Source organism: Protopterus annectens, chromosome 3.part0, assembly GCF_019279795.1.
Source record: "Protopterus annectens isolate FY-2018-M chromosome 3.part0, PAN1.0, whole genome shotgun sequence".
NCBI classification, from domain to species: domain Eukaryota; kingdom Metazoa; phylum Chordata; order Ceratodontiformes; family Protopteridae; genus Protopterus; species Protopterus annectens.
Window position 1 is genome coordinate 208,442,118 of NC_056731.1, and position 12,182 is coordinate 208,454,299.

Consider the following 12,182-nt stretch of genomic DNA (forward strand, 5'->3'; position numbering starts at 1 on the left):
GGCTTACTTAGGCCCTTGGGCTGATAGCCTAATACCTACCTATGAACCTATGAACACACACATACTGTTGAGAAATCATAAAAGCTAATGCACCAATTACACCGTTGTTTTACTAGGGTTTGTAATATCAATTACTGTAGAAATTGTAAATAGACTTGTATGACAACTCTATCAATTACCACAGCTACTCTCAGTGGAGCTGAGGGAGATTTCTATCAGTTACCATAGGAATTATTGGTAGAGCTGTATGACCACTGCATCAGTTACCACAGGTAATATCAGTGGGTATGAGTGACCATTCTATCAATTACAATAGCAATTATCCAATGGAAAATCACGTAGGATCACTCATTATAGCAGGGCTTATGGTCTTTCATGGTGGTGGATCAAAATTTTGACATTATGTGAATAATATGCTGGTATTTTTTACCTAGCCAGTATATTTGGACTCACCGGGTTTATCTGGGAGAGACTGCAGTTTGGTGAGAAGGGATATTACAAAACTGGCAGACTGGTTGCCATCTCTCTGTTCACTTTTAGCCTCAGAAGATGCAACTGTGATTGATCAGAAACTGTTGTTGAAATTCTTGTGACTTATTTTGCTTAATTTAGTATTTTTAAGTATGCCTGCATTCACAAAATGTTTAACAGCTCATACGTTTAATGTCATTGAAAAAGATAAGTTGTACTGTATAAATGTTCTGAACATTTCTGCATTGTTGAGTGGCTAGGTTGCTTAGGGGTTAAATTCTTCAATGGACTTTGTGCTATGTTGTGTGCTGTGTGTTTCTTCAGAGAATATTTTTTTTTTCAAGCTAATTGATGTGTGAGGTATCTCTTTTGAGGTATTTGGTCTCATTTTTGAATGCTAAGTGCTGTTTGGTGTATGTCTATTGAGAAGGCATTTATGCTTATTTCTAGGAATGATTATCTTGCATGACTAGAGTGACAGACAGTTAACTGGTTTGTGTGTAGAGATGGATGGGTGTAAACTGGTGTAGGTAAGAAGACTGCTTCATAGTGAGTGGTACATCAAATATGTAGTGATTTTTCCCTTTTTTTTTTTACTGTGAATGTGTGACAGAGTGAAGTGGTGAGCACATCTGAGACTGGTGGGGAGCCATATAATGAGCATGATCACCGATCACTGGTTGTCATGGCGCTACCCAAACTACGATTCCCATATCTTAGTCCAGGGACAGACACATACTCCTTATACCATCCATCCACTAAGCACTTAAAGGGAGACAGGATCTCAGCTCCATAAAAACAAATTGGAAAGGAATTCCATAAGCTCACAGTCCTATGGTTAAAGAAATAAGGCTTAACTAAGGTTCTACCCTTGTGATGTTTTACATATAGCTATTTCCTGTATTGTAATTATGGCCATTAAAACATATACTGAAGGTGGCATTGAGCATCTCATCCTTTAAACATTTATAGACCAACATTAAGTCCCCTCTCAAAAATCTATAACCAGTGGAGTAAAATGAAAGATTTTTCAAACTAATTTTACATCCCACTTCATTGAGACCAGAGTTCTGTTGTGTAAAAGTCTTTTGAATTCTTTCAGGCCAATATTCTTGGGCTACACTATCACAACAGAAACAGCTGTAATATTCTGTAATGGGCCTGACTGATGAGGTGAATGATGAAATCAAAACCTTTTCAACCCAACTGCTAATGCATCTCATAATGTCTTTCAAAATTCCACAACATCCTGTCACCACAACATTTATGTGAGGTTCAGACTTTAGACCTGAATCTAACAAGTAGCCCAAGTGATTGACCTGGGCAAATGGGATTAAAATCACATTATCCAGGGTATAGGAGTTAACAGTTATTATTGTTCCTAAAATACATTGCCGCATACTATTTTGGCACTGAATTACATATGTTGCAAAAATGATATGGGAATAGCAAGATTTTGATATTAAGTTAGTAAGATGTTTACATGCACCTGGTGCCTTTGTGATGATGATAGTAAAGTGGTGATGGGTGGGCACTGTACTGTGGCAATCATTCCAGAGTAAGAATGGTTGTTTGAAAAGAAAGAATATCATCTTCATAGTATGAGAGAGAACTTATAGAAAACATAGAGTAGTTGATCTGCTGAACTTATCAATAGTTTGAGGTAAATCCATACCTCTCAACATTTTATTGCAAAAAATCTGGATAAAGCAATAAATAATGGGGGGGGGGGGCAAAGGCCCAAAAATAGGGACATTTTTAAATATTGCTCTTACAAACTTAGAAAGTTGATAGAATGACAGAATTTGCATTGACATACCTTTTCTGAGGAATGAAGGCTGAAACTTAAATGTCTGTCACTATTTTCTGACTTCATTCCTCAATGATTTACCAATGATTTACCAGAAAATCGCAATTTTATGAGAAACAAACCAAAAATATGAGGGAAAAATCTGGACATTCTGTGAAAATCTGTACAGTTGAAATGTATGGGCAAATCTCACACAAAGCACACTTGTTCTAGGAAAGAGATTGTATAGGACAGCAGGGATGATCGATTCTTTTTTTGAAAAAAGACTGAGGTGAGGTTCTAGGTATACATATTGTGAAGAATTATACTTGTTTACATGTGCATATATGCATGGCTTGGGAGGGAGCCTTCCTAGGCTTAGTGGTGCAATTTCTGGAAACTAAGGGTGTAGAGTGAATTCTTCAACATAGTGCTTTGTGGGTTAGCTTAGGATAGCCTTAAAGATGCATGGGGCAGACATAATTAATGGATCAGTTAGGATAGGGAATATGGCTAGTAAGAAATTGAAACAAGTTTGTAAATAGTTTATCAAGTGAGTATGATGGGAAGTCCATTTGATGAGGATAAACATTCTAGGAGAATGGTATTAAAGGAACAGCAGAATGAGTTTGACCCAGGGAAGCTGGAGGCAGACTAGATAGGAAGGTTGTGAACTGCTGGATGTAGGGGTAAATGGGCATCACAATACTTATATAGACATTGGGGTTCCTATTAGATGACCGAAGGCACATTGTATCGAATGTGTCTTGGTCGAACTTAAAACAACAAAAAGGCAAAATAGTGAAGTGGCTTTTAAGCAAATTCTTTCCCAGGGAAAGAATTTGTTTGGCCGCTTCCATTAGTTTGCCATTTTCAGCACTGTAGTGCGATCTCAGAGTTGGTATATTTAAGTAGGGGGAGTATGGGGGGGCAAAGCCCCCACTTTATGTATTATTTCAATTTTTTTTTTGGAACAGCGATTTGTTTCCCTTGGAAAAAAATCGTTCTGAGCTTTCGAGATTGTAAGCTTTCGCTTACATGGAGTTGATTATTCATCATTCGCTTTTTTAAGTATTTGATGATATAATATAGACCCAGACATTGAATACAAATAAGACATATCACTGTAAAGCAACAAATGATAAGGATAGGTAAGAGTTTTGAGTGATTAAAAAAATTATGAAGACTTCCAGAAGTGCTACCAAGATATGTTTGAAGCCAGATGTGTAGCTTAGATTATGCTTTGGTAAACTGCACTTGGAAAGAAACACAGGTTGTGGCATTGGTTAATTAAGAGTTGGGGAAGTCAGTAGATGGGTCAAACTGAATAATACATCATTTAAAAAAGAACAAGGCAGCACAACCTGATGGGCTCCCCAATGACTTGTTAAAACAATGGGTTTTGAGGTCTGTATAGTAAAGTTGGTGTTGTTCCTAGGGGGAACAGTCATAATGGGACTTTCTCCTGAAATCCCTAAGAGTCAGATCAGTCATACTTATCAATAAGGAGAGGAGGATTTGGAGAATATGGCTAGTTTTCACCCTATATCTCCAATGAATGAAAACATGAAGATTTTCCTGGGTATTCTGGCATGTAGGTTGAAGAATGTGATTGCTAAGATGGTGGTAAAGGGACAGGTGGGATTTGTTAGAGGCCAGATGTCTGCTAGTAAGTGGTCTGTTAATTAAATTTTCCGGTTATGCAGATAAGTAGCAGATGATTGAGGGAGTGGTATTACCTGATGTAATGAAAGCATTTAACAGCATTATGCATCTACTCATTTCCTTCTAGGTCAGGAAAAGGTTTGGGAGTAAAGTTTACATGGTCCATATCACAAAGCAAGGTTGCAGATAACTATGAATGGTGAATTCAGTGGAATGGTTACTATGGCATAGGGTTAGATGCCAGACTATGCCATCTACTGTCAGTGATGCTGTTCATATTAATAATGCAACTGCCCAAGCAAGGGGTGTGACAATTTTTAACATGGATCCATTGGTCACTTAGAGGGTCTTTCATTTTATTTGCAGAAGATTGTATAATGTTACTAAAAGATGTGAGCAAGTTCTTGCCACCAGTTCTGTAATGTTTAAGGAGGATAGGAAATGGTAGCGGTGTGTCTCCATGAAACAAAAACAATTACTGTTCATTTGTGTCAGGAAAGTGTAGGAAGACTGGCACTTGATTGGGAGTTGCTCCAAGTACTTATGCTTGCAGGGTCTTTCCATGTTTGTAAAACCAAGGGTGTTAAACTTGTTGGAGGTGATCAGGATATCAAGAGAGCTGCTAGATATTTAGCAAGATGGGTACATTGCAGAGAAAAACGGTTGGAGTCTATATAATGATTTTGCCATTATGACATATGTACTTTTGCCAGATTCCAATTTATCTAGGCAGCAAAAAGATGAAAGAATGGTAAGGTATTAGCTGACAGTTTTATGCTGAGAGGTAAAGGAGTACTTCTTACTAAAGTGGGATTCAGGATGAGTACATGTTTAGATGCTTGAAGCACGTTGGATATTAAACACAATCAAGTGGCAGCTGATGTTAAAAGAGACTATGAAGAAATAAATATGTAGGCAGGCTGCTCGAGTCAGGGAGATCAGGGAGTGGCATATTTGCAGAGTTAATCAGAATGCAATGTTTTGGCAAGATCTAGAAAGTAAGCTAGGGTAGCAGGAGACTTACTTCCCATTTGGAACACTTGCAGGAGTGAAGAAAGTCTGGCAACGAGTTTGCTGAGTTTTGAAGATCCTACTGAACAATTAAGAATTCCATCTCAGGATGAACTGTAGTATAGAATACTGTAGAGTGCAGAGGATGTAGCCCAGGAAACTCTGGTTTGATTAGGTTTACGTGGAAAGAAGAGCTTACACATTTGTTTGGACCAGTGGAAAAATATATATAAGGTTGACTAGAATTTCTATATTTCAAGGTTGGTAAGAAGAGGAGAATTAGAATCCAAGACAGGCGATGCTGTAGCTGGTTATAGGAGATAATGGGATGAGACATGAGATGGCTGCCGTAAGATGCAACTCAGACTGGTCTGGAGCTCTGCTGTATCACTCCAGCATATGAATTGTACTAATGGTACAGCATCAACACTTTATTTCTCCTGGAATAGAATGGATAGGCAAGAGTGGGGAATGTTGGAACTGCATAAAGCAGGGGTCTAAATTAGTTGCAATCATTTGCAAGGATGCAGTGAGGTGAGGGAACTTTGGAGCAAAATGAATACTATGATGTACTGTAATCTTGATATTTGAAGAGAAAAGAAATCAATCTCACATTTGTGATTGCACTTTAGAATGTTGACCATAAATGTCTCACATTTCTGCCTAACACCAGAATTCACCCTAATGCAGGAATGGATGAAGGGAGGCAGGAAGTAGTAACAAAACAAGATTTTGTACATATCAGGGTAGTAGGATTATCACTAGCCCCATGTGGGTGCATTGGCTGCATATATGGCTAAAGATAGTTTGGACTGGTTGAGTGTTGTGGTGTCTGGGAGTTTGAAGAGTGATGTTTAGAGGATGACATGGAGACCATATAATGAATGGGCAATCAGTGTCACATTGGATTTAATGGCTGCATTTGATCAGAGCATGAAGGTACAGATTGCATTAAGTTACTTAGCAAACCTGGTATCTGATGTGAGGAGACTGGATTCATAGCAGAATTTTGACATGGGTCACTTTGTAATTGTATTTTGTATTTTACCTTATTAACAGACAAACAGAAAAGATGTAATGAATATTTGTTTCTATACTGTCATACATTTTCCTGCTTTATATTGTCTACAGCCCTCAGTGTGTTATGCCTTGGTTAAATCTTTTGATGACTAATTGATAAATTATGTTTTGAACTATGTGCTGTCTGTATGCTACTTTCAGCTGTTAAGCTTAATAAGAAGATAGTTAAAAAAAGCATACCATTTGATGAAAAATGCAAAACAAAAAAGTCAAAAGCATTTAATGCTATATCCGTAGGCACTAAGAACTATCAGAAATATGTAGCTGACTCCTAGTATTGCAGTACACAGAAAATGGATATACAGTTTCAAAATACAAACATCTAGCAAAATACTAAAAATATATGGAAACTAATATACGGAATATGTGGTAGTGTCATATTTACATACATAATGCATGTCTCTTTTCTTTGCAAATTGTCAAGAAATTTGATTTATAAACGTATTTCTATACTAGGTATTACGCATATCTAAAACTAGATAATATATATTCCATATGTGTTTATATACATATGTAGGCACAAACATCTAATGAGTGAAACATGTTATGTGTCACAAACAAAGTTACTTAATCCTACAGTTCAAGATATAGTGTGTGGCACACAAAACAGACCCACACATTTTCCATTTCTTCAGTATTCAGTTTAGTGTGCTGACCTGCACGCATGTGTAGGCATAAGGTTTTGCTCCAATGCAGCTTCTCTGGAAGCAATATGCAGATTAATAAAAGTTGAATCTGACCTTCCAGCAAACAGAATTGCTACTGAAATGAGAGCTGTGTGTGTGTAATTAGTGACAGCACAATAAACTTATAACAGTAATTTCAAATAGACCTTTCAGTTCAGGTAACACCAAAGGATTTCGGGTCTATATCATATGAGCGAATTGCACAAATTGCGAACGTTCATAATATCAAACAACCCAGACCTCGAACTTCCTACCTCGCTAAATATAGATATATTCCAACTCCAAGATCGCACTACAGTGAAGAAAGGGCAAACATCCCATTCTTCACTGTACCACGATCTCAGAAAAAGCACTTCAAGGTGCAGTATGTTCGATATTATGAGCGTTCGCAATTTGTGCGATTCACTCATATGATATAGACCCAGGATTTCAGAGGTGCCCATGTAATACATTTATAATACAATTATTAATATATAAAAGGGGGAGCAGAAAAGTAGCAAGAGTAAGGTAAAAGTAGCTGTCACTCCAGGCATAAGGTGTTAAGGGTGTTGTCTGGAAGGGCAGTTCCTGCATTGTTTTTCCTTTACTAATATTTTTGAATACTGGTATAGAAAGGTTTTGTATGTGTTAAGCTGTATCAAGTTATTCACTAAGTAAAAGTCTATTTTTTTTGGGGGCAGAAGCACCAGAGTAAGGAATTGCCCTTCACTTGAACAGCCGGGGGTGCTTGGAGCAAGACTGGGGGTTAGCACAGGGCACGGTATGAGCCAACTATGGCACTAAGGAGGAGTGTCTTATAAAGCTATGGTGAAGGGAAAGTAGCTGTCTGGGCTTTTCACTGACAGTCAGTGTGCATTTTCGGTGTAGAATTACAATGGGTAATGCTGCTTTCAAAATGATTTTTGTTTAATGTTAGAATGGTTAATGCTGTATTGCAGATTTTGTTTTGTACGATCTTGTACATGAATCTGGAGATTCAGAAGGTACCTCACAGCGGTAAGAGATGCATCCAAAAGAGACGGTTTCTAAAATGCAGGAAAATGTGATTCAGATACCTCATTAACAGCTAATTTGCATGTCTTTAAACTGCCTTTAACTACTGCAAGTGCAAAGTAGCACTTGCTGCAGTAGTGTAAATGCATTGTGTTGGCACAGGCTTCTCCCTAATCACTCTTCCACAGATATGTACACTTTCAAACACATGCACACAGACATACACATGTGCACTCACACTCAGATATACCTGTTACCTGTCCCCGAGTTGACAGGACATCCCTAATGTCTATTCTTATTTTTGCCTCCACCCACACAAAGCATGGATCCTTTCCATCTAACAATAATGCTGGACATTAGAGTTTCATACTTCTTACTGACTATAAAGTGCATTGTCATGCCAGGCCTATTGCTCTGTTAACTTTTTGTTTTCATGGTATTGTCTAGTATTATCCCTGGTGTCTAGTTTTTCTCCTTCCCAATACTTCAGAAATTTCTTATTAGTCTAGAGCAGTGTGGAGCTATGACAGCAGATACCCCCCACACACATTCATGTATACAACCATACCACCCCACACTCATACACAGCTGCAAATTTGATAGCACTAATGGACACACATTCCCACATACATACACACACACACACACACACACACACACACACACACACACACATAGACACACACCCCAAACTCACACACGCAACCACACAACACATTATTACATGTCCACAAAAATATTTAAACTGTCCCTTTTTCTGCTGCACCCCCATTACATTTGGGTTTGTAAAGAATTCTTGGCTAAAGAAGATGAGAGGTATTTTGCTCTGTTCCAAGTAAAATGTGGCTTTCAGACTTGTTATTGTGGACTGCATTCATTAAATAATGACAGGCATGTGAATTTCAGACTTTGTATCCTTCAGAAAATGCTTCCTAATATAAAGCTTTTTATTCTAGCAACTTTCTAAGTTTTATATAAAAAACATATTTAAAATCTGTTCCTTACTTTCTATCTTTGTTTCTGATTCTTGAGCCAAGAAGTTGAGAGGGCAGAGTTTTGCAAAGCATGATTCCAGCAGCAGTCAAATGAGATAAACTTCTGGGGTAGTATTTATGCATTTATTTATTAACTTAATCTCAAGTAGGTAAGTCAGGTGTAAAATCATATAAGTGGCTTTAAGCAATGGTCAAATCAACGTGTGTGTGTGTGTGTGTGTGTGTGTGTGTGTGTGTCTGCAGAAGGCATAGTTTTCAACTGCCCCATATTTAGCCTCATGATTGTCATTTATTACTCATAAAATGTGTGGTTTTATGATGAGTTGTTGTTGAGTGCAGTTACTAAATAATATCAGAGACTTTAAGACTTCATATCCTTCAGAAAATGCTCGCTATGCGAAACCTGTTATACTTGCAACTTACTAGAACTAGATTTAAGATCTGTTCCTGGTTTTGGATGTTTCTCTGATACTTGACCTTAGAGAGCAGGGGCGGGAACTGGATTTTATATGTTTCTCACAGCAGTGAGATGCACTATGATTTAGGTCAAGTAAGTAATTTTTTAATTCATTTGATTGCAAGCAGACATCTTAGGTGTATACAGTCAAACAACTGGATGTAATTGATGGTAGCATCTATGTGTGTGTGTGTGTGTGTGTGTGTGTGTGTGTGTGTGTGTGTGTGTGTGTGTGTGTGTGTGTGTGTGTGTGTGTGTGTGTGTGTGTGTGTGTGTGTGTGTGTGTGTGTGTGTGTGTAAGTACTGGGGTTTTGCATACTAGAATAGTTATGGTGTAATGAAAGGAATCTATTGTAATAAACCAGGCCATCATACTATAAGCCATATTCTTTAGGTATGATCCTTGGTTTGCTTGCTTTGTTGATGTTAACTATTAACAGTGTGTTTTATTATTTGTTTGTGAATAAACTGGACATTGTTGTCTATAAGTTTAATGTTAATATTTTCATCATGAATACATTTTAAATTTCGCTTGTTTTTTCCTAACACTTGGATGTGAAATATACAGAGTGTGTTTGACACATAATGCAAATGAGTAATGTTATGAGTTGTTAATGATCTGCTTCCTGTAGTCCATGGTTTGACATCCTCAGCCCTTGTTTGTCTGCTGTGTGACTATGACTGCATCAACTCACCAGACAATGCACCTTGGTTGCCCCTGAAAAGGTACACTTATGTCCAGTGGGCTGTCACAGTCTGCTAGTAATGTAAGGCACATTGTCTTTTGAATCCCTGCAGCTTTCACAAAACCACTAATTAGAGCTTCACTGTATGCTACTTGACTACAAATCATAGATCTCTTGTAGTTTAATGGTTTGCCAAATTCAATAAATGTAAAATTCAGTGTTACAGATGTTTACTGTTGGTTATGCCAAGTCTGTTTTCAATGCAAGTTTTTTTTAATTTTGTTTAGCAAACAGCTGTCTGTGTTTCTGCTCTAAAATATGAAATAAAAGTCTTATATTAAATCCACATTTCCTTGATCATTGTAAAAGAAAAGAATAAATTGTATGCACACTGAAGATATTTTAACAGTGTTTTATTGTAGATGGGGAGCCGTAGCCAAGTAATGGGATATTGGTATGGCTTGGAGTGGTCCACCAACCTGGCAGGGCTCCATTTGACCATGATTCGTCTCTAGTTACATAGGTGCCTTTCATATAGCCCCATCACCACTACTAATGTATTACCCTTTCAAATACCTGACTACATCTGCAGTGCATTCTATGACTCAGTATATATTGCAATATCATTCAAAGTACCAGTATTTTGTAGTGCCCTAAAGAAATTGTGACATACTACTTAATGTTATCTTCATATGACCTACATGCAGTGCTAATTTTAATGTTATAATAATTTCTAATGGCTCATAAACTTCACAGTGGAAATTGTCAGATCAAATGACAAAGTATAATATTTACAGCGGTTAAAGTTGCTCTAGCAAGATTTCTGTTTAATTTTAAAATTGTTAGTGTTGCATTTCCGAATGACAGTGCATGTCACTTATTTATTGCAGTATTGTATTATATATTTAATTCAATATTACAATGTTTAATGTTGCTTTTTTATAAATTTTAAAGTAATGCATGTTCATTTCTCATCATAATAAATTCTGAAGTAAAATGTCAGTGAATTATACTGAGGTCATGCTAACATACACTAGCATTCTAATACATTTCTTAACAATGAAATAAAATGAAGTTTTGGAGCTTTTTACAAAAATTTCCTCAGGTAAATTAGTACAGAGACAGCAATGCTGTTCAGATCTAGATTACAATTAAGATTATGATGAACAATCGTTATCTTTCAGTAGATAGTTACCTAAGAGTACAGCACTATTATTTGAATGCATCGTGTAGTACTTAACTTCAAGAAAGTATGAGAAATTAATAAAATCCACAAAAATCGCTGCAGAAAATTACCTAAAATGCATGAGTAGTGATGTAATACATTGTACTATAGTGAATTCCAGTTACTCTAAAAATACTAAAAACTATTTTGACATTTTGCAGATGGTTAACGTGGATTTCCTATGATTTTTTAACAAAAATCATTTTAGAAAATGAGTAGTTAAATATAGCTATCAATAATTGTTAGTTATGAATTATCATTAACTATTAATAAATAGTTTCTTAAACAGTTACAGAAACACTGTATAATTCTTCAAAGTTGTAGTATAAAGGTGTGTGAGAGTAGCCAGGGTGAAGAAAATATCAGTAGTTGGAATGTGAAATATAATGACAACAGCAGCAGGGTAGTAAAGTAGTTAAAGTCTAAAGGACCCTTTCTTCAAATTCACTTCATTCGCACTCGTTAGCAAACCATATTTTACCAGGCAGTAAATATCAAGTAGTCACAGCTAACCTTACCGTCTGTTGCCAAAACAATAGCAATAAGAACACAGAGGCAATACAAGAACTACCTCATGCTAACTGACAACTGCTTGGGGCTATTCAGTTTGTGAGAGGTACAAATACCCACCAGTCTTGGAAGATGGCCTGTCAGCAAAGACTGTAGACTATACCCAGCATGTTTTCAGGTGTGACACCCACCTCACACAACCATGCCCTCCATGTCCAAGATAAACATATAAGCCTTCTTACATTGAGGTAATTAAAAAGCCCCTGCCTAAACCACAAAGGCCTCCTTGGAAAAGGTTTGGTATAGAGGATACTCAGTGTCACAATAACAGGCAAGCATCATACACAGACACAACAGAAACCAAAACTATAAAAAGGAATCACTAACTTGGCACACCCAACCCTTAAGGCAGCAAGGCTGAGACAGTATATCTGGTAGCATTTTATTCCTAGGTGCTTCCATAATCAGACACGCAGATGTACCATTCACCAGGCTGCGCAAAGACAGAGTGATGGTTAGCTACCTCTCATGTGCCAAGATTTACAGTGTCACTAGGACCCTCAAGTCCCCACACCCTAAGTACACATATGACATGTTCATTACATATGCGAGAG